Below are 23,108 nucleotides of genomic sequence, written 5' to 3' on the forward strand. Positions count from 1 at the left end.
CTACCATCACTTTTCCATGGTCTCTTCCTTCCCTTGTTCTACTCATTGCAAAATAAAAGCAGAGTCATGAAAAGGTACTAAAAAATGTTGCCCTACATTTCATTTCAGTTTGAACTCTTTAAAGGTTAACTAAGGTAGAGGGGAAAAGTCAGTAAAATGAAAATCTAAATATGGAAGAAAAGAAAGCCATTAAAATTCAGAAGTAAAAGAAAGTATAGGTGGGTTACGGAAGGAATCATTAATTTATGGAAGAAAAGTTTAAACATCTTATTACGTCATCACACCTACATGCCCAGAGTTAAAGGGATGATCACATAGAGTCAGTCGCTTCATGGCTATTAATTAAACTGGTGGATGTAAAAGCCAGTACTTTTTCCTGCAGTTTTACATTTAAAATAATGATTTCGGCATAATCTGTTCAGCATGAGCAGGGCATTATTCACTGATACCACCAGTAATACCAAAGATAAGCTACTAAGATATTCTCACCAGGGAGAAATTTAAGGAGGCAAAACCAGTTTTTACCAGCTTGAGCCGCAGCTGATTTCTCCCTTCTCCACCACCACTAATAATAATAATAATAATAATAATAATAATAATAATAATAATAATAATAATAATAATATAATAATTCTTCTCTTGTTTGTTTTTTTGTCATTAAACCAAACACAATTTCTACTGGAAAAAAGGATAAAAGAAGTTTGGGTTTTAATGCCAGCGTCATGTAAAAGGAAATGGCTCATTGTAATGCATATAGTCTTCCACAGGCTGAATGTACCTGAAAAGAGGCTCCACTCCACTGCTGTGGAGCTGGTGGTTATGGTTGAAAAGTAGGTGCAGAAGGATGGCTACAGACTGGGAAAAACAAAAGCAGTGTAATTAAGACAGAGAGAGAGATTCAGGAAATCTTTACTTGTGGAGCTGGCATTTTGACCTACCCAAATCTTGAAAGCTCTGCATTATACTGCTAATGACAAAGTAAATCATAATTTTAGACAGTCATATTCAAAGGTTGGCTTAGATCTTGAAATGGCTCACTTTCATATCCACTCACAGCATGCAGATATGAGGTTGTCTTTTAATCATGTTAATACAGCTTCATTGAGTGTCCAGGCCAAGAATACCTTAATTTTTGTCCTTCAGCTTACCATTGCTGCTTAGTACAGTTTTGACAGGCAAGATTCATCAGCGCAGAGACAAACACACTCAGAGCCTGAGATGTTGATCTGTAGTGAAGACACAATCAATCCATACACAAATCCTGCTCTTAGGTTAGGAAACTCTTGCCACTGAAATTGTTTTTCAGGTCATTTTGTATTAGGAGGCTTAAGAGGATGAGGATCCATTTGGAAAAGAGCAGATGCACTCATTTCTTGCCATGTTCTTCATTCTTCTAGATTCTCAGAGAAATCTTTGACAAGCATATCTGTGACTGCAACTGTGATGAATTCAATTTCAATATGGCAGATGCAACTGAGCGAAATATTTTATTTTGGGTATCTAATTTTGTACTTACATGGTGGAGGCTGATCAGATTCTGATTTTACAGCTGTCCTTCACCTGTCCATCAGCTCTTGTTTCTCTTTATTAGCAATACTATTTGCTCTAGTACTTTTGAAAAGATGAGTCAGGAATAAAGATTTCTCTCTTTTCTGCTTTCAAGGAACTGTCATCATGCAGAAATGGTTAAACTACACACTCATTGGGTACACTCATTGGTTGTTTATATAATCAGGCTGCAGAAGCAGGTCAAAGGGATATTTTAAGCCTCAATAGAGAGAATGCTTTTTGTAGAGCCATAGCCCCAGATATTTCCCACCATGGCAGAAATCACATAATTCACATTTCAGATCCCTCTTGATTACAGGTGTCTGGAAAGAGTTCTTTCTTGTTCACTGCCTGCTCTTCCCTCTGAGGGTCAGAAGCAGTCTATGTGGATATGCACAACAGCACGAACAAAGAAATTCATTGCTTTTGCCATGCTGTACTTTCAAATAGTTTCACCAAAGGTTACTAAAGCTTTGGTGTCCAGCAATGCAGGGCAGGTCTTATCAACAATCCTATATGTGAAGACCTTCAGAAGTGTTTGTCTTTTACATAACAGGTCTTCTCTGCTAGTCTGCATAAGAGCATGTCTGCTCACTGTATGTTGAATGACATCACTAGAGAGCAGAAACGATTGGAAGAAAGCTGGGAGTCATCAGTATCACTTAGGACTGTTTGCCATATAAATGGTTATTGACTTTGTTGTAAGACATGGCTAAAGCAAAAAATATGATACGAGTATCTTGATACTCGGATCTTACCAGAGATGTACGAATATAACTGCCAAAGTCATATTTGGGAAATCCAGACACAGTTTACAAAATGGCTTTTTCCTGAATACTTAGTTTTGTATTAAAAGTTCTGATGGACGATTTTTCATTAAAAATCCTCTTTAACTTCCCTTTACAGGAGCTTCAGTCAATCCTTTTGGGTAATATCCTTTTGTTATGTTAAAGGGGAACTTATCAGATTCAAACAATTACCTGTTTCAGAGCCCTGCTATGGGCTTTAACTGAGACAATTTCACAGATTTGAACCAATTTAATAAGGTGACAGATATAACAGATTCAGAATTTTCATTGATAAATAAACACTGCAATACAGCTAATATATGATATTAGGCTAGCAAAATTTCTAGTATTTCTAATGTTAATTTCTAACTTCTAAAATTTCAAATATTTCTAATGCAGGCCAAGATGACATTGGCCTTCTTGGCCAGTGTGCACAGGTGGCTAAGAAGGCCAATGGCATCCTGGCCTGTATTAGAAATAGTGTAGCCAGCAGGAGCAGGGAGGTGATCGTTCCCCTGTACTCAGCTCTGGTGAGGCTGCACCTCAAGTACTGTATTCAGTGTTGGGCCCCTCACTACAAGAAAGACATCGAGTCCCTGGAACATGCCAGAAAAGGGCAATAAAACTAGTGAGGAGTCTGGAGCACAAGTCTTATGAAGAATGGCTGAGGGAGCTGGGATTGTTTAGTCTGGAGAAGGGGAGGCTCAGGGGAGACCTCATTGTACTCTACAACTTCCTGAAGGGAGGTTGTGATGAGGAGGGTGTCATCCTCTTCTCCCAGATAACTAATGATAGGACTCGAGGAAACGGTCACAAGTTGCACCTGGGAAGATTTAGATTAGATATCAGGAAAAACTTTTTCTCTCAAAGAGTGGTCGGGCACTGCAATCGCCTGCCTGAGTCACCATCCCTGTAGGTGTTCAAGAACTACCTGGAAGAGGTGCTACAAGATATGATTTAGTAGCTTAGTATGTAGTATTGGTGATAGGAGGACAGCTGGACTAGATGATCTTGTAGGTCTTTTCCAACCTTGTGTTTCCATGAATCTATGATTCTATGAAAATGCTATCCTGGGTATTCCCTAAATCCTAAAAACTTTTATATCCAAACCTTATCTGTTTCCTCCCTGAGGTGACATGATTTGGGTAACGCATGATTTGGGTAAAGAATTGAGTACTGTAATCATATATATTTACCATGTACTTGACATTATCCACCCTGTGACTATAGTCACTCAATTTGAAATCCGAATCATGCTTGTATAAAGGGATAACAATTATGTATGAATTTTTCTTCCTCCCCACCTAGACACAGCTCTAATTCAGTCCATCCATACACCCTGAGCACTTGACAAATCAACACCCAGGTTAGCACAGATTTGATGTAATCTAATAATATACAAAACATAATAATTACAATGACAACTGTCAGTGTAGATTAGAGTAAAGAATCAAGCCATCCTGACAGTGGAAATCTTAATCCATGCAAAAGTTCGTTCAAATATCCTCCTTCTGTTCTTTCTCTAGCGGCACTACTCACTTTTGCCACATGCCTCATGCTGTCTGGTTGTTCATTAAGTAACACAAGACCTTAATTTTTCAGTACATTTGGTATATGGTACAATAAGTGTCATTGACCAAGTTGAATTGCACTAGACAGTACTTCAGTCTGCCTGGTGAGGTTATACAACATTATTCAGTTCTGGAATGCTGTGACTTGAGGCAAGAAAATTGATTCCAGTGCCCATCCAACTATAATCCCTCTCTTGGGGTATTGCCAAGATTCTTTCAATTCCCTTTTGACATGTCCCCATAGAGCTGGCTCAAGGGATTTTTCTCTACAGAGGGGACGAAATGTTAACAGCCACAATGCATGTTGGTGTGGCTTCACTGACCTCCCACAGGTAAGTCTGTAGTCCATGTTTCATCACTACTAACCTACACAGTGTGTCACATAGAAGGTATAGTGCGTTCTGAATAAATTATATCAGACCAGATTAGTCAGATGAGACCAAGTGTCTTTAGTTGAGGTGATATAGTTATGGCAAATACAATCTATTCTGAGAGGTTGTGCTACTAGGCCTAATCGCTGAATTTCAGCCTCTTGACTGCTGCAATTATAAACTTTAGTACAATTCCAATTATAATGTTCTGGGCAATCTGAACAAGAAATATTAAAGCTTGCGTATCAGATACCAAACTGTATGGGATTGTCCAGTAACACAGTGGTCCCATCCCAATTAATACATCAGTCAGTAGTTTGCATGTAATACCAGCCATCATGCTGTGATGCTCCCCAAACCCTAGGAATATGTATTCTTCATGGTGTGTTCCGTTCTGCATCCAGAAAGAAAATAGATCATCCCAGCTGTTTCACCACCAACCTTAAGCTTTAGTGGTGGCCTAATGATATTGAAATTATCTATGGTTCCATTCTTCTTAAGAGTCCACTACAGGACATATTTCCCTTCCTCAGTGTGCCATGTTAGGTTGGTATATTTTTGTATTTTCCACATAGCCTCCCAAGTTTTGGTCAGTCCCATAGTCAATATTCCCAAAGTTACTGGTGAACTGGAAGACTGTGGAAGGGGTAGGTATGCTGTAATTTGACTAACATTATGCATTTGCCTGAAAGCTTGAATTAGGTGCAATATGAGATTTTGAGTCTCCGGTTTTCCAAGAAAGGCTGCTATTAATACGACTATTATAATCCACATAGCTGTACCCATGTTAAAAATTTGATTTCTAAATTATTATCACTATCAAGAACACATAACTCCAACCATAAATACTAACAGCCCTTGAGTGCACTCCAGCTTGGTGTAATATAACCTGTTGTCCTATGTGCAGTTTCTTAGCATTGGTAGTCTTGTAAAATATAAAAGAGAAGATGCTGGGTTGTATACAACCAACAGATGTTAAGCTAAAAGGTAGGTATTATCCATCTAGTACTGACTCAGCAGAGGTTTTCAGAGTAATCTTTTGCTTCCCAAGCATAAAGGTGCTTTGGGATTGTTAGCACCATTGACACTGTCCCACTGTGAGGCATTTTAACCAGGACTGGTTGCCCTGCATAGTTGTGTGAGGTTGCTTACTTGCTGATTGAACTGTGAAGTGAGAGTGTCTGACCAATTATGTCTCCTATTCCTAGCAATTCCTTCCAGCTGTCAGTTTGCCTGACAGGGGCTCTATTTACCTGCCAGCCATTGGCTGCCCAGTGGCCAGTCCTCTCTGTGGCTCCTTTATAAACTGCATATGAATTGGTTTAGATATGACTGGCAGCATGTTGTGCAGCTAGTAAGATTGCTCTGAGTTCCCACCCTTGAATGGTCCCTTTACCTGTTTCATCTAATCTTTGTCCTGTGCATACTTCTAAAGCCATGGACTTATATTTCCACTCATGATTTTGCCTATAAGATGATGCATCAGTGAATCATACCCCCTTAAGGTCACTGCCTGCCCTCAGCGGAGGTGCCCCTGAATGGGAGATGGTTTGCTTGGTGGGGTTTGGAATAGTAAAGTAAATATACTGTTTATAACTTTCTGCAGTTTAGATACCTGAATGTTGCCTTTCATAATACGTATAATTTCATTGATACCTTCCATATAGGCATACCACTTACGGATGGTGTGTTTCTGGGCAACACCTGCAGGTGGTACCATACCCTTGCAAACTATATCTAGCAGACAGAAAGGACCCTGAATAATCATACTCTGTTCTTATCTGTTCTGCCCTCTTCCCTGCTCACACTCACAGCAAGCCTTTTTCAAGATTGGAATATCTCATTTTGGTGTCATTAATAGAGCAGGAGCTAAATTCTAGTGGTCTCTCTGGTCCTTCTGGTCCATTTGGTAGAGATTACAATGGAAACCATGTTCGCTGAATCCCAATTCTACATGGATAGGGTTGGTTTGGTGTAAGAAACCTAGCTGTTGAAACAATCCTAGTTCTTATATTAACAATCCTAACACAACCTTGTGCCATTTAGTCCAGTCCCATGATTTCACTTTTTTAAGCAGATTTTAAAAGAGATGGGCATTGAAAGAAAAAAAAAAAAAAAATGTTTTCACACCAGTACACCAGTAACCTAAAAGTCCCAGACCTTGCTGTAACACTTTTGTGCTAGAGGTATCCTGCCCCTGCTCTGCTGCTCTATTTTATCCCCTGGAGGAGTAGAAACAGCCCCTTTAATCCACCAGGTTCCCAGAAACTTAACTTCTTATGCAGGCCTCTGACATTTTGATGGAGGAATGTCTAATCCCAAAGCTATCAATTTTTCTTGGACAGCTTCTGTGTCATGTCTGACTTCCTCTGCAATTTTCCCTCCTAAAAATGTCATCAATGTATCACTATACTATGACGCTTGGCGGGCTGGTGGGCTGAGGATTTTTGTTAAAACCTTTGCCGAGGCACTGTAAGCAATAGTAAGAGAGTGTTTATATCCTTGTGGCAGACAATTAAAGATATATTGTGTCTTTTTACAAGTAAAAGTAAATTGAGCCTTATTATGTTCCAGGAGCATAGAAGCATTAGGGTTGGAAGAGACCTCCAAGATCACCTGGCCCAACCATCACCCTACTACCAATATCACCCCACTAAACCTTGTCCCTAAGCACCAGGTCCAACCTTTTCTTAAACACCTCCAGCGACGGTGATGCCACCTCTTCTCTGGGCAACCCATTCCAATTCCTGACTACTCTTTCTGAGAAGAATCATGAAAAACATATCCTTATCATCTGAAGTTTCCATCCATGGGTGTGATGCTCCCTGAATTTGGGTTACCAATTCCTCATTATTTGGCACAGCAACAGTTAAATATGCATTACTGGCATTCAATTACCTATAATCAATCGTAAGCCGCCACTGTCCATTCAGCTTTTTTGTAGCCACAGGAGAACTGTAAGGGGAATGAACATGAGTCATAACACCTTTATTTTCCAAGTCTGATACTGCCCTATCAATGCCTGAATGCACAACTGCTAGCAGACACTACTGCCTTAACACACCCCTGTCATACAACACTTGTATGCAGGCTGCTTTTTGCACAGACACAGCCAAAACAGAGAACCCTAAGGTCCTTTTAACAAGGGGATCTCCTCTTTCTATTGGGCCTATGCCACCAGCCTCATAAGCAGCTCATGTGTTCAATGAGTAATTCTGATCACCCAGTGCAATGTTTAAAAACACTCCAGGGCCCCAATAGCCTTCTGCCTCTTCCTAGCTCTGTAGGATTCAGTCCTGCTGCTACAGAGACTCATCCACCACACATATTCTATCTCAGATTCTTCTGGGTGCCTAGAATACTCTTCCTGCACCTTTGCTAATTCAGTCAGAGACCAAGGGATTATCTGTACTGTAGTACAAACATTGTAATATACATCGTTTGCAATTTCAGTTTTGATTAGTTGTCATATAGGTACAGGTTCCAGGGTAAGATCATAATCTGAATCTCCCACCAGTTTATTGTTATCATTACTATACCAGATGTCTCCATTCCATGTCTCAGGATTTTCATAGTGTATTAATTTGTGGTTTTGTTTAGCAGAGAGCAAGGACGGTATCTAATATTGTAAGAGACCTAATTTTCCTGCAGTTTTATTTCTCACCTTTCAGATGAGCCTAATAGCATTTTAAGTTCTCTAATGTCTGTCCCTAGTTTCTCTCAGTTTTCCTTTTCAAAGGCCAGTGATTTTCTCAGAACTACAGTTTCTGATTTTAATGCAGAATATTCTACATCTGCAATTCTTTGAGGGAGAGAGGATTCTTTAACTTCCTTTTGAGCACAAGATAAGCAAGTCCCCAATGCTACACAAAAAATTCCTTTGCTTTTATGTTTCCAAAATTTTTGCTCACTTCCACATTGTTCTACCCACTCTATCACTTTGTCCTCATCTTTCCAAAAATTTTGGGCCCATTCTATTCCTGCTTTGGATTTTATTTATTTATTTTTTTTCAGCAGGTTATCCATAGCAATCCTGCCAACTACGTCAATTTTACTTTTGCATTAGTGGGGGACTTATCAGAGACAAAAACCTTTATCATTCCCACATGTTTTCATTTCTTTTTGTAAAAGTTTCATTCTTTCTCTCATCTACTTTAATGAAAATAAATTCTGTTGTTGGTGGTGGTGGTCAACAATCTCAAGCACATGGAGTAGATTTAGAAGGTTTAGCTGACAGGATTACTGTGACTCTTCCACTAATGTAAGTTGGGCATAAATAATAAAAATAAATAAATAAATAAATAAAACTATCACTTCATCATATGATGTTCATGGAAAACAAAATAATGGAGAAAATCACTATTCTCAATTTCAATGCATGTTTTCCAAACTAGGAATATATTATATATACATATGAAACAATATGTTTTTGCATGGTTTTGCATGAAATATCATACTAGGTGAAGAGCAAGTACAGATATTTTCAACTTTTCACCAAGCAGTGTGTGCAATTATATTAATTACACATCTAACAGTCTAATTGTACTCAGCAGTAGGGGAATGCAAATTTTTTCATATAAGTGTTAAACAGAAAAGTAACCATAATAGCTGCTATCAGATACATCACACAGCTGGGGAAAAAAAAAAAAAAAAAGTATAGAAGACCATAATAAAATTTCCATAGATTTTGTTTAAAAGGTGAACAGTAGTTAATACTGTGTCTTTAGTAAAGCATGAAGTTAAAAATAAAGAAACAGTCTAGAATGACATATAAATGGGGAATCATTGTAAAAGCCACCATTATACTGTTGCACAACAGATGAGTAGTAACACATTTGTATAACAAATGCAGGAATATCAAAAGGTTGTAGCTAAACTCTCAGTGCCAGATTAGGTTAGTGAGAAATATTTTGACATGTGTCACTGTAAATATCATATTTTAGTAACGATAATATGAAGATATAGGGTGGAGAGGGGAGTTAGCTTTCTACCCTGTCCGGTAAGATCAAATTTATCAGATTATACGTTCCATTTTACCCTTAACTATTCATACCAAGCTGAGGATTATTTCTCCTATCTGCTGCCCTGGCATGCTGATTTCTCTTCAGTCCTCTCTTACAGCCTTCATCTCCTGCCAGAAAATTCACTAGCAAGAAACACTCAAAGCCCCAGAGAACCTCATGTCCTGATGGAAAGCTCAATGCCATCCTCATTCTGATGATTAGAGGAGGCCAATGCAGAGCCAAGTGTGACAAGGACAAGTAACAGGAGACAGTTCTTGGCAAGGTTCAGTGGCTTCTCTGCAACCCGTGTTTTCTTTGGCAGATCAGAGTCCATATGTTCAATGTGTGCTTCCCTTGTTCCAGGCCGCAGCCATTACTTTTGCTTCTAAGGGACCTGCTGCAGAAGCTTAGGATGCAATTTCTGCCTTACTGGTGATTGCCTATGTAATGTTCCCTACAGCTTTTGTGGGTAACACAAACTGTCAGTATCAGATTTGTGCTTTAAGAAAAACAAAGAAGGTCACTCAGTGCATTCAGTAACCTACAAAGTAAATACAGACAAGATGTATATTTTAATCCCTCCATGAAATGCAAGTAACAATCATGTTTCCAATAATTACACATACAACTATAAAATGTTTAGAATTTTTTATAATAATAAACAAAGTTGAAAAGTAAATTTATTCAAGCAAAAATTTTTCTCTTTTACTTTACATTTTCTACTTTGTCAGTTTGCTATGGGAGTCCTTATCTGAGGTAATATATAGAGATATGAAGGCCGCATATTGGCAATCTATCATTACGTTAACACATTCATAATGGAAGTGTGTCTGCTTTGTTTATCATTGTTATGCCAGAACATTCCACCCATCCTCTGTTGAGGAGGCTTAATATTTTTAATGAAATAATCAGGAACTGGCTTCTGAAAGTCACATGAAAAATTTCCTTAAGCTTCTCAAATATGCTTATAGACAGCAGCTGCATATTGGCAACAATCAATGCTTATAAATGAGAAGATTGAGGACAGAAACTGTGCCACAGACCTTTTTAATGTTAGATTTATGTAAACAAATTCTTCCAAGACTTAAATGAAGTGTTTTCAAACCTAACTCACAATCCTTAGAGAAGACAAATATCACATTCTTTCTGAATTGGAACCAATACTAAACTATATTTCTCTGAAACAGTTATTTTGGACTTTGTCAATTGCAACGCAGAAAGAACAGTTTTATCTGCAATTCACATTAATGAATGAAAAGAAGTGGCTAGATCTTACAGATTACATACTTTGCACAGCTCTGACAGTGCAAAACTTTACTGTAAATGAAAGGCAGGAATTGTGTCATTAAATTACTGTAAAATGTTTAGTATAAATATATTAAAACAACCTCCAAAAGGGTATGAAGAGTTTGAGTCATGCTGGTCCTACTAATCAAAACATAAAAGGGAAGACTAGTAACCTGTACTTTCAGAGCAGAAACAGAAGATATTACAGTGTCTATCCTGGCTGAATGAGCCTGGTGATTGAAAAAATTTCTACATACCAGTTCTGAAACAATAGGTGGGACCTAAACATGAACAAATTCATCCCATCCATCCTTCCACTCACCTTAACATTTTCTTTGTACTTCACATAATTCAGTAAAACATTTTAGAAAGGTGAAAAATAGTAGCTGGTGGGATGTATAATAACTGATAAATGTAGTCAGAAACTGTGGATGCCCCATCTGTGAAAGTGTTCAGGACCAGGCTGGATGGGGCTTTGAGCAACCTGATCTAGAGGAAGGTATCTCTTTCCATGGCAGGGGGCTTGGAGCTATATGATCTTTAAGGTCCCTTCCAACCCAAACTATGATTCCATGATCAGTTAACTTCTGTGTATATATATTTTGTTGTTATAAAAGAAAAATAATCTTTTTTTTTTCTCCTGTTCCCCATCTGTATATTCAGCTTCTTTTATTTGTTAAGAATAACAAAGGTAGTGTGTGTGACCAAACACACTTTTTTTTTCTTAAAGCTGTGTTTTTATTTTTTTTTTTTCCCCAAAGTAAATATAGCAATTGTAATGCTACAGATTCCCTCTGGAACTCAGGCAACTCATAATTACCCACAGCATTTCAAAGTTACCTGAAGGAATTTATGTCCAGAAAGTCATCTCTTCTGGGGGGCCGAGGGGGAGGCTGTGTGTGTGGTGGGGGAATAAAAATTAAAAAACACTTCCTTTATTTTAAGCTTAGTAAGTGCTAGTTATTAGTGATATATTTCCTGAGTTTGAATTATCACTTCTTGAAATTAACGACCCAAGACTGTTTTTATATTATGTTATGAGACTGACACCTACCAAGAGTTGTGGAAGAATACGTTGGTTTTTTTTAAGACTTGTTAATTTAAATTATGTAAATTAATTGGCTTGAGTTTAGGAATAGATTTCAAAATTCTATCACTTGGACTCCTTTATTAGTAGAAAAGTCAGGTGTTGAAATTCTTTTAAAACTCTGTTATTCTGTTCTCTGCTGGTGTAGTGTGGGCAGATTATCACTTGTTAATTATATTTAGAGCACAGAAAAGTATGGGAAAAAAATAAAAAAGAGAGCTGCAAGAGGAAAAAAAAAAGAATAAAATACTTTTCACTGGCATGTACTTAAGTTTCTATCCACATATATATGACATCAACTACCTGAAGATCCCCAAAATCTACCTGTGATCCCCAAAATGATCAAACCTGCAGTTTCCATAATATGGCAACTATTATGTTAGAAATTTTGAGACATAATTTCTCAATAAGGGCTCATAGGTGAAATATCATTAGATCCCAAACAGCAGATACTCTTAAATAACTGGAATATGAAAAAGATTACAAATAAATAAATTGATGGAGCCTCTCCTAAAAAACATGACTATTTCTCACATTTTATTTTGTAAATGGATGTTTGAAAAGCTGAACACAAAGCAAGGAAAAGTACAAATTTCATATCTGTTTCATATCTGTGAATTACAGAAATAATAATCCTGTCAAATTTTGTGTTAATTTATTCTTGTCTTCTGTTCATTGTCTTACCTTAACACATTTGTGGATTTACCTCCACGCAGATAGTAAAGTCATGTCCAACAGAAACAGGTTATGAATCTTAATGCCTACTAGGAAAAATTTTATCTTAAAAATAAATGAATGAATAAATAAATAAATAAAATAAAATCCTAATTAAGATCATTTAACTTCTGTAAGCTGTTCAGAGAACATCCAAATTCAATTCATTTAGAGTCACATTTATTTGTTCTTATGAAAGAAGGCTAACAGAAGACTGTTAGCAACACAGTTTGAACATAGACCATTTCTATATTGACTAAAAACCTATTATTTCCACTGCAGTTGTAATGGTAAAAAATGACAAGAACAGCTAATAATTAATGTTGGTATTGTTTGTTTGTTTGTTTGTTTTTAAAAACTACTTCAAAGTAATTCGTTAAAGCTTTAAATTAACACACAAGTAGGTGAACATGGAACTTGAACTGACAAATTGTGTTCATCATCAAAATAAGCATAGGAATGCATTAGAGAAACAGCTATGAATAACTGATGAAGAATATGAAGGATTGCCTTATAAATAAATAAATAAATACATTGCACTACTGAGCAAAATGGTCAAATCCTGGATTTATTCACCAATGTAGTGAAGTGTAGGCATGGTAGATGGGCTTTCAAATGCATTTACTGTCTGACAGTGTTCCCATGAAATTTAATGAGAGGCTTAATAGGATGTTCAATTGAATTGACAGGATTGAGCTAAAACACATCTAGTTATAAGTCTTAAAATTTTAGCTCTATTGTGCAGCAAAGGCTTATTTAAGCCAAAACCAAAATGTGTAAAGAGATTCCTATTACTAAGCAGGAATCTATAAACTGAACTGTTCATATCCTAAACACCAGCTAAGACTGAAATAAACTACTGATTTTCCCTAGGAGAGAAAGTGGTGAAAGTGAAGTTTTCAGAAGAATTGGGTAAAAACCTGTTCAAAATCAGCAGGAAGAAAATAAGTAAATTTAACATCAACCACAAGTAAATAAACAAACAGCAAAGGAGCAGAGGCTAGAGAGAAGAAGAAAGTTCTATTACTGGCAGAAACTACCACGTCTAGAGAATCAGACAAGAAAGTTTAGGAAATACGATGAGTATGAGTAAAAATGCAATATGATGAATATGAGTAAAAATGCACTCGTGGTATTGTATAATACCTGTTGAATAGGCAAGATGAGTTTTAAAACAGAGCTAAATGTTCAACACAAATGTTTTGACAGCTTTCTCCTAGGCATTTGGAAGCTGTCCATCTCAGGAAAGTAAAATATTCAAGACGAAGTGTTTCCATTGCCTACCCTGAAACAAATGGGATGCGCCTCTGTCAGAGAGGGGTGAGGATTATTGCTCAGGAGTTAGCTGGGCTGATAGATAGGGCTTTAAACTAGAGTCGATGGGGGAAGGGGATAAAACCAGGCTAAAAACCCCAGCTAAGGGATGGTGTGCTAGAATCAGAGGGACTGTGTGCTAGTGAGGCCCTTCGGTCAGCTACACAAGGTGCTGCTTGTAGGGAGGTGCATTTGAAGTGCTTCTACACAAACGCACGCAGTATGAGGGATAAAATGGATGAGCTAAAAGTCTTGGCCCAGTCCCACAGCTACGACATCATCGGCATAAGCGAAACCTGGTGGGATGAGTCCTGTGGCTGGTGTGTTGCAATAGATGGTTACAGGCTCTTCAGGAGGGACAGGCAGGGTTGGCAAGGTGGTGGGGTGGCAATGTATGTGAAGCAGGGGCTGGACTGTGTGGAACTTCAAGTTGGCGATGGCAAAGTTGGCAGCCTCCGGTTAAGGGACAAACAAATAAAGGGGATGTCGTTGTGGGAGTCTATTACAGACCACCTGGCCAGGACGACAACGCCGATGAATTATTCTTTGCAGAACTAAGAGATGCCTCGAGATCGACTCCCCTTGTCCTAATGGGGGATTTCAACTTGCCAGACGTCAATTGGGATCACCACACGGCTGACACGAGCAAGTCCAGGAGGTTCATAAAGCACCTAGATGATAACTTCTTGGTGCAGGTACTAAGAGAGCCAACTAGGAAAGGTGCCCTCCTAGATCTCTTGCTGGAGAACAGAGAGGGTTTTGTGGGACACGTGGCAATTGGCAGCCATCTCGGTCATAGTGACCATGAAGCAGTTGAGTTTAGAATTTATGGTGACAGAAGGAAAACTGCCACCAAAACTTCAGCCCTGGATATGGGGAGAGCAGACTTCGGACTGCTCAGGAAACTAGTCAGCAAGGTCCCCTGGGAAGCTGCTTTTGAAGGCATTGGCGTCCATCAGTGCTGGTCAGTCTTCAAGCACTGCCTCCTAAAAGCACAAGATCAGGCGATTCCAAAATATCAGATGTCAGGCAAGCGGCACAGAAGGCCAGCCTGGCTGACCAGGGAACTTCTACTGGAGCTTAGGCGAAAAAAGAAAGTGTACGACTGCTGGAAGGAGGGTCAGGTGACGAGGAAGGAATACAGGGATGCTGTTCGTGTTTGTAGGGAGAAAATTCGTGTGGCCAAAGCCCAACTAGAGTTGAAGCTGGCCATGTCTGTGGGAGACAATAAAAAAGTTTTTTTTTAGATATGTGAACAGGAAAAGGAGAACCAAAGAAAACATAGGTCCGCTACTAGATGGGGAGGGTCTCCTCACAGACAATGATATAGGCAAAAGCAGAGACGTTTAATGCCTTCTTCGCCTCTGTCTTCAACACTGATGATGGGCTTCGGGACCCAGGGTGCCCTGAGCTGGAGGACCATGACGGTGGGAATGACAAACTCCAAACCGACCCTGAACGTGTGCGGGATTTGCTGCTCCACCTGGATCCATACAAGTCCATGGGTCCAGATGGAATTCATCCCAGGGTACTTAAAGAGCTGGCTGATGTCACTGCGGGACCTCTCTCAATTATTTTTCAATGATCTTGGGAATCTTGAGAGGTACCATTGGACTGGAAGCTGGCAAATGTTGTGCCAATTTTCAAGAAGAGTAAGAAAGAAGACTCTAGCAATAACAGGCCTGTCAGTCTCATGTCAGTGCCTGGTAAAATTATGGAAAGGATGATCCTTGAAGTTATTGAAGTGCACCTGGGGGACAATGCAGTCATTGGTCCCAGCCAGCATGGGTTCATGAGTGGTAGGTCCTGCCTAACAAATATGATTTCTTTTTATGATAAGATCACCCATCTAGTCAATCAAGGGAAACCAGCTGATGTGATCTTTTTGGACTTCAGCAAAGCTTTTGACACGGTTTCCCTTGGATCCTACTGGACAAAATGTCCAGCATACAGCTAAACAAAAACATCATACGATGGGTGAGCAATTTGCTGATGGGCAGGGCTCAAAGGGTTGTGGTAAATGGGGCCACATGTAGCTAGTGGATGGTCACTAGTGGGGTCCCTCAAGGCTACATTTTAGGGCTAGTCCTCTTCAATGTTTTCATAAATGATTTGGATGTAGGACTAGAAGGTGTTTTGAGCAAATTTGCCGACAACACCAAACTTGGAAGAGTTGTGGACTCGGATGAGGGTGGAAAGGCCTTGCAGAGAGATCTGGACAGATTGGAGAGCTGGGTGATCACCAACCACATGAAGTTTAACAAAAGCAAGTGCTGGGTCCTGCACCTGGGAAGGGGCAACCCTGGCTATATGTACAGACTGGGCGATGAGATGCTGGAGAGCAGCCCTGCAGAGAGGGATCTGGGGGCTGTGGTTGACAGCAAGTTGAATATGAGCCAGCAGTGTGCCCTGGCAGCCAGGAGGGCCAACCGTACCCTGAGATGCATCAAGCACGGCACTGCTAGTCAGTCGAGGGAGGTGATTGTCCCGCTCTACTCTGCGCTGGTGCGGCCTCACCTCGAGTACTGTGTGCAGTTCTGGGCACCACAGTACAAAAAGGATGTGAAACTGTTGGAGAGTGTCCAGAGGAGGGCGACGAAGATGGTGAAGGGCCTAGAGGGAAGACATGGGGAGCGGCTGAGGTCACTGTGCCTGTTCAGCCTGGAGAAGAGGAGGCTGAGGGGGGACCTCATCGCAGTCTACAACTTCCTTGCGAGGGGGAGTGGAGGGGCAGGTGACCTATTCTCCTTTATCACCAGTGACAGGACCTGCGGGAACGGTATTAAGCTGAGGCAGGGGAAGTTTAGGCTGAACATCAGGAAGAGGTTCTTCACCAAAAGGGTGGTTGCGCACTGGAACAGGCTCCCCAGTGAAGTAGTCACTGCACCAAACCTGTCTGAATTTAAGAAGACATTGGACTGTGCACTTAGTTACATGGTCTAAGCTTTTGGTTAGACCTGTGCAGTGCCAGGATTTGGACTTGATGATCCTTATGGGTCCCTTCCAACTCGGGATATTCTATGATTCTATGGTTCTAAATAACAAAAACACATGACTAATTGAGCAAGACCCCAACAGTTGTCTTGATTGGATAAAACACTGGCAACAAAATACTGTTTGTAGTTCCTCATGGCTGACAGAAAGGAGCCTGGACGATGCACGACATTTTCATATGCCTCTATAAACCCTTTCTTAACATATCACCTTCAATATACCTGCTACGGTTTTACTAAATCAATTGAAGTTTTAGAATATGAATGCATCTGCCATGTACAGCACTTTCAATATAAGGTGTTTTTTGCTTGGACTTACCTAACAATTTTGTCTGAAGTTGAAAGATTAAGAATAAAGCTTACTAATGTGTAGATTCACAAAACAATGCATTATTGCTCTGAGCTATGATGCAATACAGTAATATTTAGCATTAGATATTTACAAGTGAGTAAAAATCTGTATTACTTCCGTTTAGGTACATAAATTGTTGTGAGAATATGCAATATTTTTCAAGTTGATCAAATAATTTTAATTACATATAAAATTGCATACTCATATTAATCAATTTCCAGCACACATCAATATGGTATCCCTTGTTGCGCATCTTTAGCTTGCATGGGTTAGTATCTATAATACATTTCACTCCTAATAATATAAACAGAAACATTTAATTCCCACTAGTATTTCATCCAGTACAAATAAGTACATTGGACAATGTTTTGGAACTTATGCAAGCACCTCAGAAAATCACCGGAATTTAGATTTAATTTTTCAGGAAATAACCAAACAACATACTTGGTCTTTCTATTTTCATTTTGTTTTGCTTTGTTTTCCCTAAAGAGTGTTTAGTTCACTGTGAGGATATCATAGAAATCACAGGACAACTGAGGCTAGAAGAAGGGGAGATCTCCAGCCCAGCCGCTGCCCAGAGCAGGGCTCAGGCGGGGCTGCTCAGGGCTTCACGATATTGGGACACGAAACCCCCAGGCTGCAGAGGTCCAACCATCCTTGGCCCCGTCTGCACAGCTGGGCTGTCCTGTTGGGGAAAAGTCTTCTCATCTCCAGCCTGAGCATCTCGTGTCTCAGCCCACACCATGCCTCTCACCCTCCTGCCATGTACCACTGGGCAGAGCCCAAAGACGTCTTCTATGTCCCCTCCCAGCAGTGCCAGGGCTGCTGCTGGGTGTCCCCAAAGCTGCACCTTCTCCCAGTTGATCATTCCTGTATGACAGAGCACAAAGCAAGATCCTGCTAGTTTGGAGTGGGTCAAGGAGGGAACAGGGAAGGTTATAGAATATGGAAGCTTTAAATTATAAATCCCCTACAATAAAATAATTGAATCCAAATTTATTCCACAATACTGCAATACAAGCCCTAGATAACTACACAATACTGGTCTCCTTATTTCCACAAATTCAATGCTACTGATTTTGTGAAAGTGTACTAAAATTACGCTAGCAAATATGGGGGGGAAAAAAAAGAAAAAAAAAAAAAAAAAAGCTCAGTTGTTCCAGCAGCAAAACAGAAGTTGTAAATGTATCAGCAACAACTTGATTAATGTAAGGAGAAGAATCAAAATTATATTTGACGTTGTATTGTAAGCTCTTTTTAAGTGGCAATTTTTTCAACTTCTTTCTCTGTTCTTTCTGTGCTTAGAGGGATCTACAGTATAGTCTTGGGGGGGGGGGCGGGGGGGAAGTGTCTTCAGAATCTATATAGAAGGTTAGAAGATAGGATTTTTGGTAAAATGTGGAAATGGAAACACTGTGAAATAAGTCTGAGTTGAATTTCCATGTGAATCACTACACTTATATCTTGCCAGGAATGAGAAAATGAGGCAAGATTTTTCGGCTGGTCATTAAAGGATACACAAGATTTCTAAAGAACAGATGCCAAAGGACATTTCTCTGCTGTTTCTTCAGTCCTATAAGGAGCATACCTCTCTCGTCAAGGTTCTTTACAGTCTACAGAGAGATAGTTGAGTGCCTAAGAAAATGATTTGGAAAATACATTGAACTGAGCAATGGTCTCAATAATTTCACCAAAATTGTCCAAGAGGGGTTGAGGTCTTATGTTCTTGTGACCCTGTAGGATTGCAACAGGAGTGAGTATCTTCCTTTGTACAAGCTCCACAATATCAGTCAGGACATTCATTGATAACCATGGAAGTAAAACATTTAGATCTGGATAATATTTCCTTTATATTGTGTACTATCTAATAATTTTCATTTTCAGAGAGAATTAATTAATGTTGACAGCTGGTTATCCTTATTGCTTGAAGATGTCACAGCATAGTCTGTTACTGAGAACTCTGGATAATTTGTATGAGTAACTACAGTTAATGCACATCTTTCCAGTTGTGAATTACTCAAATGTGTCAATAGGTGGGATGAACTATTGAGTCAATAACCTAGGGTAGGTAAAAAAAAATAAAAAAAAAAAAAATTCTCTAAGGCCAGGTCCAAATCAGTAAATGGAGCAGAGGTATGAACCTCTTTTAAGACCCGCTGAAGATGGATAAAATTTTCTTAAAATAATACCTCACTGTCGCTTGCTTGACCTTGTTTATTCTTTGTTCTTTATTCTTTATTTCTTGTTTACTCTTGCTTATTCTTCTCTGGCCCAGGGCCTGCTCCTGTGGGGGCTCTCCACGGGCCGCAGCCTCCTCCAGGCCACATCCACCAGCTCCACCAAGGGCTCCTCCATGGGCTGCAGCGTGGAGATCTGCTCCTCCATGGGACCCATGGGCTGCAAGGGTAAAGCCTGCTCCACCAGGGGCTCTCCGTAGGCCACGGGGGAACTGCTGCTCCGGTACCTGGAACACCTCCTGCCCTCCTTCTTCACTGACCTTGGTGTCTGCAAGGCTGTTTCTCACTCCTCACTCTCCCAGCTGCTGTTGTGCAGCATTTTTTTTTTTTCTTTCTTGAATCTCCTCTCACAGAGACACAAACAACATCACTTATTGGCTTGGCTCTGGCCAGTGGCAAGGCCCTTATCTAACATGGGGCAGCTTCTGGATTCTTCTCACAGAAACCAGCACTATGCCCCCCCCACTACCAAAACCTTGCCATGTAAATCCACTACACACAACTTCAGGCCATTTCCTCTTGTCTTATCACTTGATGCTTGGGAGAAGAGACTGATCCCCACCTTGCTATAGCATTTAAAATCTTTTGATTGATTTAAAAATGTACTTAATGATAAACTGATAATAAATAAGTCTCAGAATTACTTAAGCTTATATTAAATATTTATCTTCATGTTAAATAGTTTTTTTCATTATTTGCTCAGTATTAGGTTATTGTTTAAGTATCAACAAATGCTCAGCATTGTTGTGGCACAATCCTTTTGGGGAAGAAGATTTTGTAATGTTTTGGAACAACGAACAACGTGGGGAGGATGCTACAACTGGAGCACCATATTTTCCCATCTTCTATACACCCACTGGAAAAGAGTGTTCCACCAAAATCAGAACTTTGTAAATTTGTAAATGGCTTCCCCTTTGTGGTCACATAATGACCTTGTAAGAATATAGCCAGGACTGTTGGTTTAATTATTATTTAATTTGTTCAAATAATTAAATGGGGGGGAGGGGGGGGCGGGGGGGGGGGGGGGGGGCGGGAGGTTCTAGCCAAGGAAATAAGTATATCTTTCCAGATATCCTTCTACTTTCTTCACTTCTTTCTGTGGCATCTGAGTCAGGTCTTAACCTTGTATTCTGCAGTTTAATGAAATGTGATTGAACTAATCTAGCCTATCCAGCTCCTTCTACAAAGTCTTCCTACCCTCAAGAAGATTAACAGTCCCATCTAACTTGGTATTGCCTGCAGACTTACTGAGGATATCTGGCATTTTGTATATAAATGTGCATATATAAAGTCTTACAGAAATCTGCAGACTTGTATACATTTTAAATCACTCCTGACCCTGAATAACTTTTTATGAAATGCTGAAGGGATGAAATTACATCTTATCTGCTCTGTGACAAGCTGCTGCTTCTGTTGCTGTGTGCATTGACCATAAATTATTTGCTTCAGCTTAAAGCTCTTAATACGTGTTTAATGAGACTAAAGAATTTCCAAAATCATAACTTAGAATCTGTTTATATATATTTTTCATGGCTTATAGTTAAAGAGTAGATTTTAACTAAGTGAAAAATCAAACATATTACCTGAGAGAATATTTGAATTACTAGGATTTGAATTAGTATTCAACAACAGTGAACAGCAATCATCTCATATACAAAAAATGTAATTTTCAGATCTACTGTAAAACACTGAAACATTTCCTTTTAAATCTCTACTCCAAGAAAGTCACTGCAGTATTTTATCTGCACAATCTGCTGTCAAAAGTTGTTTCAGACAGGTGTAGAAAATTCTCAGTCTTCCAGTTTACCTGACATTAAACTTTTTTTAGTCCCAAACTCTTAAATCTCACTTGGAAACTCCTCTATAGGTAACAAAACAAAACAAAACAAAAGTTAAAATTATTTTAAGTTTTAACCAAAAAAGAAAATCTAATCACTTGAGAAATTGCTTAAATCCATTGAAGCCTGTGAAGGGATGTACACTAAACCTTCTAGAGCTTTGAGCCCAATTAGTGGGTTCAGTTCTTTGAAAATCTTTTTCTAGTTTGTTTGTTTGTTTGTTTGTTTGTTTGTTTGTTCTTAAATGGACTTGCATATTATTGTCAATAATATATTTTCTAGATAAGAGCAGCTGCATAGGATTAAGTTAAGTGGTGAGGCTATATATTTTAAAAACAAATGTATATTAAGGTCTTTCAGGATAGGCTTGTACTGTGGAGAGCTTTGGCAATTTTAAGTGATTGTAGAACTAGATATCTACATCAATTATCTGACAGCACAATAAACAACTTATTGTCAGAGATTTTTCTGTAGCTATGATTATCTGAAGAGTTTTCCATAACTTACACACTAATCCATTACTTTCTGTCTTCTTACCTTTTACAATTCTATAATTTTCATAACTTGCACCCATCTCTTCACTGCTTTGCCTCATTCTTGGGAGAAGTACCGTTTTGTCTCACGTCTATATCCTCCTCCTTCTCCTCTTCATAAAACTTCATAAGCCATTTCTCCTGTCTCAATTTATTCTCACTTGCATTCACACACATTATGAGGTCTACCCACTCTTCTGTCCTTCTAAAATCCATTTGTAGCCACAGATATTTCCCGTGTACTTTGCAGAACACCCACTCTTGTTTAAGATGGTATCAGTCATCCATGACCACATCTTCCCTTCATTCCAGCTACTGATTTTTAGGGATACCTGAATCTCTTCCTCTGAGAGAGAATACTTGAACACTGATTCAGAGGAACTTATCAAGTCAGCTCATTTAGAATCTTCACCATGTCCATCTCCTTCAGACAAAATAAAAATATATAAATTAAGTAAAGGTGAAGTAAGAAGCACAGTTTTGGAGAGATGTGATTTAAAAAAAAATAAAATACAAATGACACTGTGTGGGTATATTGTGTGTGTACTTCACATTTTGCTAAAATAAAAAATACTTGTAATTGTTCCCTGAGTAAATATATGAGAATATCAGATGGATTATTTTGGTAGATTTTCATTCTATCACAAAGATATAATTATGAGAACATTATAAGATATAAAAAGATCTTTATATTATAAAGAATATAAGAATATTATAAGATATGTACATGCACTTCAGTTTGAAGTACTTTTACAAAATAACGATTTAGCAATCTAAATTTCTTATGTCAAAACAAATTACAAAATTAGAAACATTTTTAAAAGTACTCTACATTTAAGCCTTCTCAAGTTTACTGGCAGTAATACAAGCGTCTGACCCACTGCAGATATCACACCACTAAACAAACATATTGCTGCAGTACAATTTAACTGATTTGTCACTGTTTCTTCATTTTCTTTTTCACTTCAGATTTATGAAGCTGATCAATTATCATAAGATTTAATCAAAAATTTTCTCCTATACTTCATACATTTATACATTAAATAATGTACTTCAAATGATACAGTAATTTAATTTTTTGAGTCAGCTGGCATTAATAAACTTATATAATATGTGCATGATAAAGAAAATATTATCTTATGTTTTCTTTTTACTATAAAGAAAAAGTAATTAGTTAGATTTCCTTTAATAAAATAAAATAGTTATTAAAGGATTGCAAACAGAACCACAATTAAACACCAGCAACATTGATACTTAGTGCAATACAAGGTTTAACTAAAATGTTTATTTTGAAAAGGGACATTTACTGGAGTCTACTTGATAATAAAGATAACACAGTACCACACATAACAAAAGATCTGTCTACTTGTAGGAGTAATATGGTACTGAATATGATCTTACTATTCGTATTTCTACACAAGAGTAGTATCTAATGATATTGTAGACATAATCCTTGGCTTTTATATCAGTTC

The sequence above is a fragment of the Anser brachyrhynchus genome, assembly GCF_964034855.1.
Source record: "Anser brachyrhynchus genome assembly, chromosome: Z".
Classification (NCBI taxonomy): domain Eukaryota; kingdom Metazoa; phylum Chordata; class Aves; order Anseriformes; family Anatidae; genus Anser; species Anser brachyrhynchus.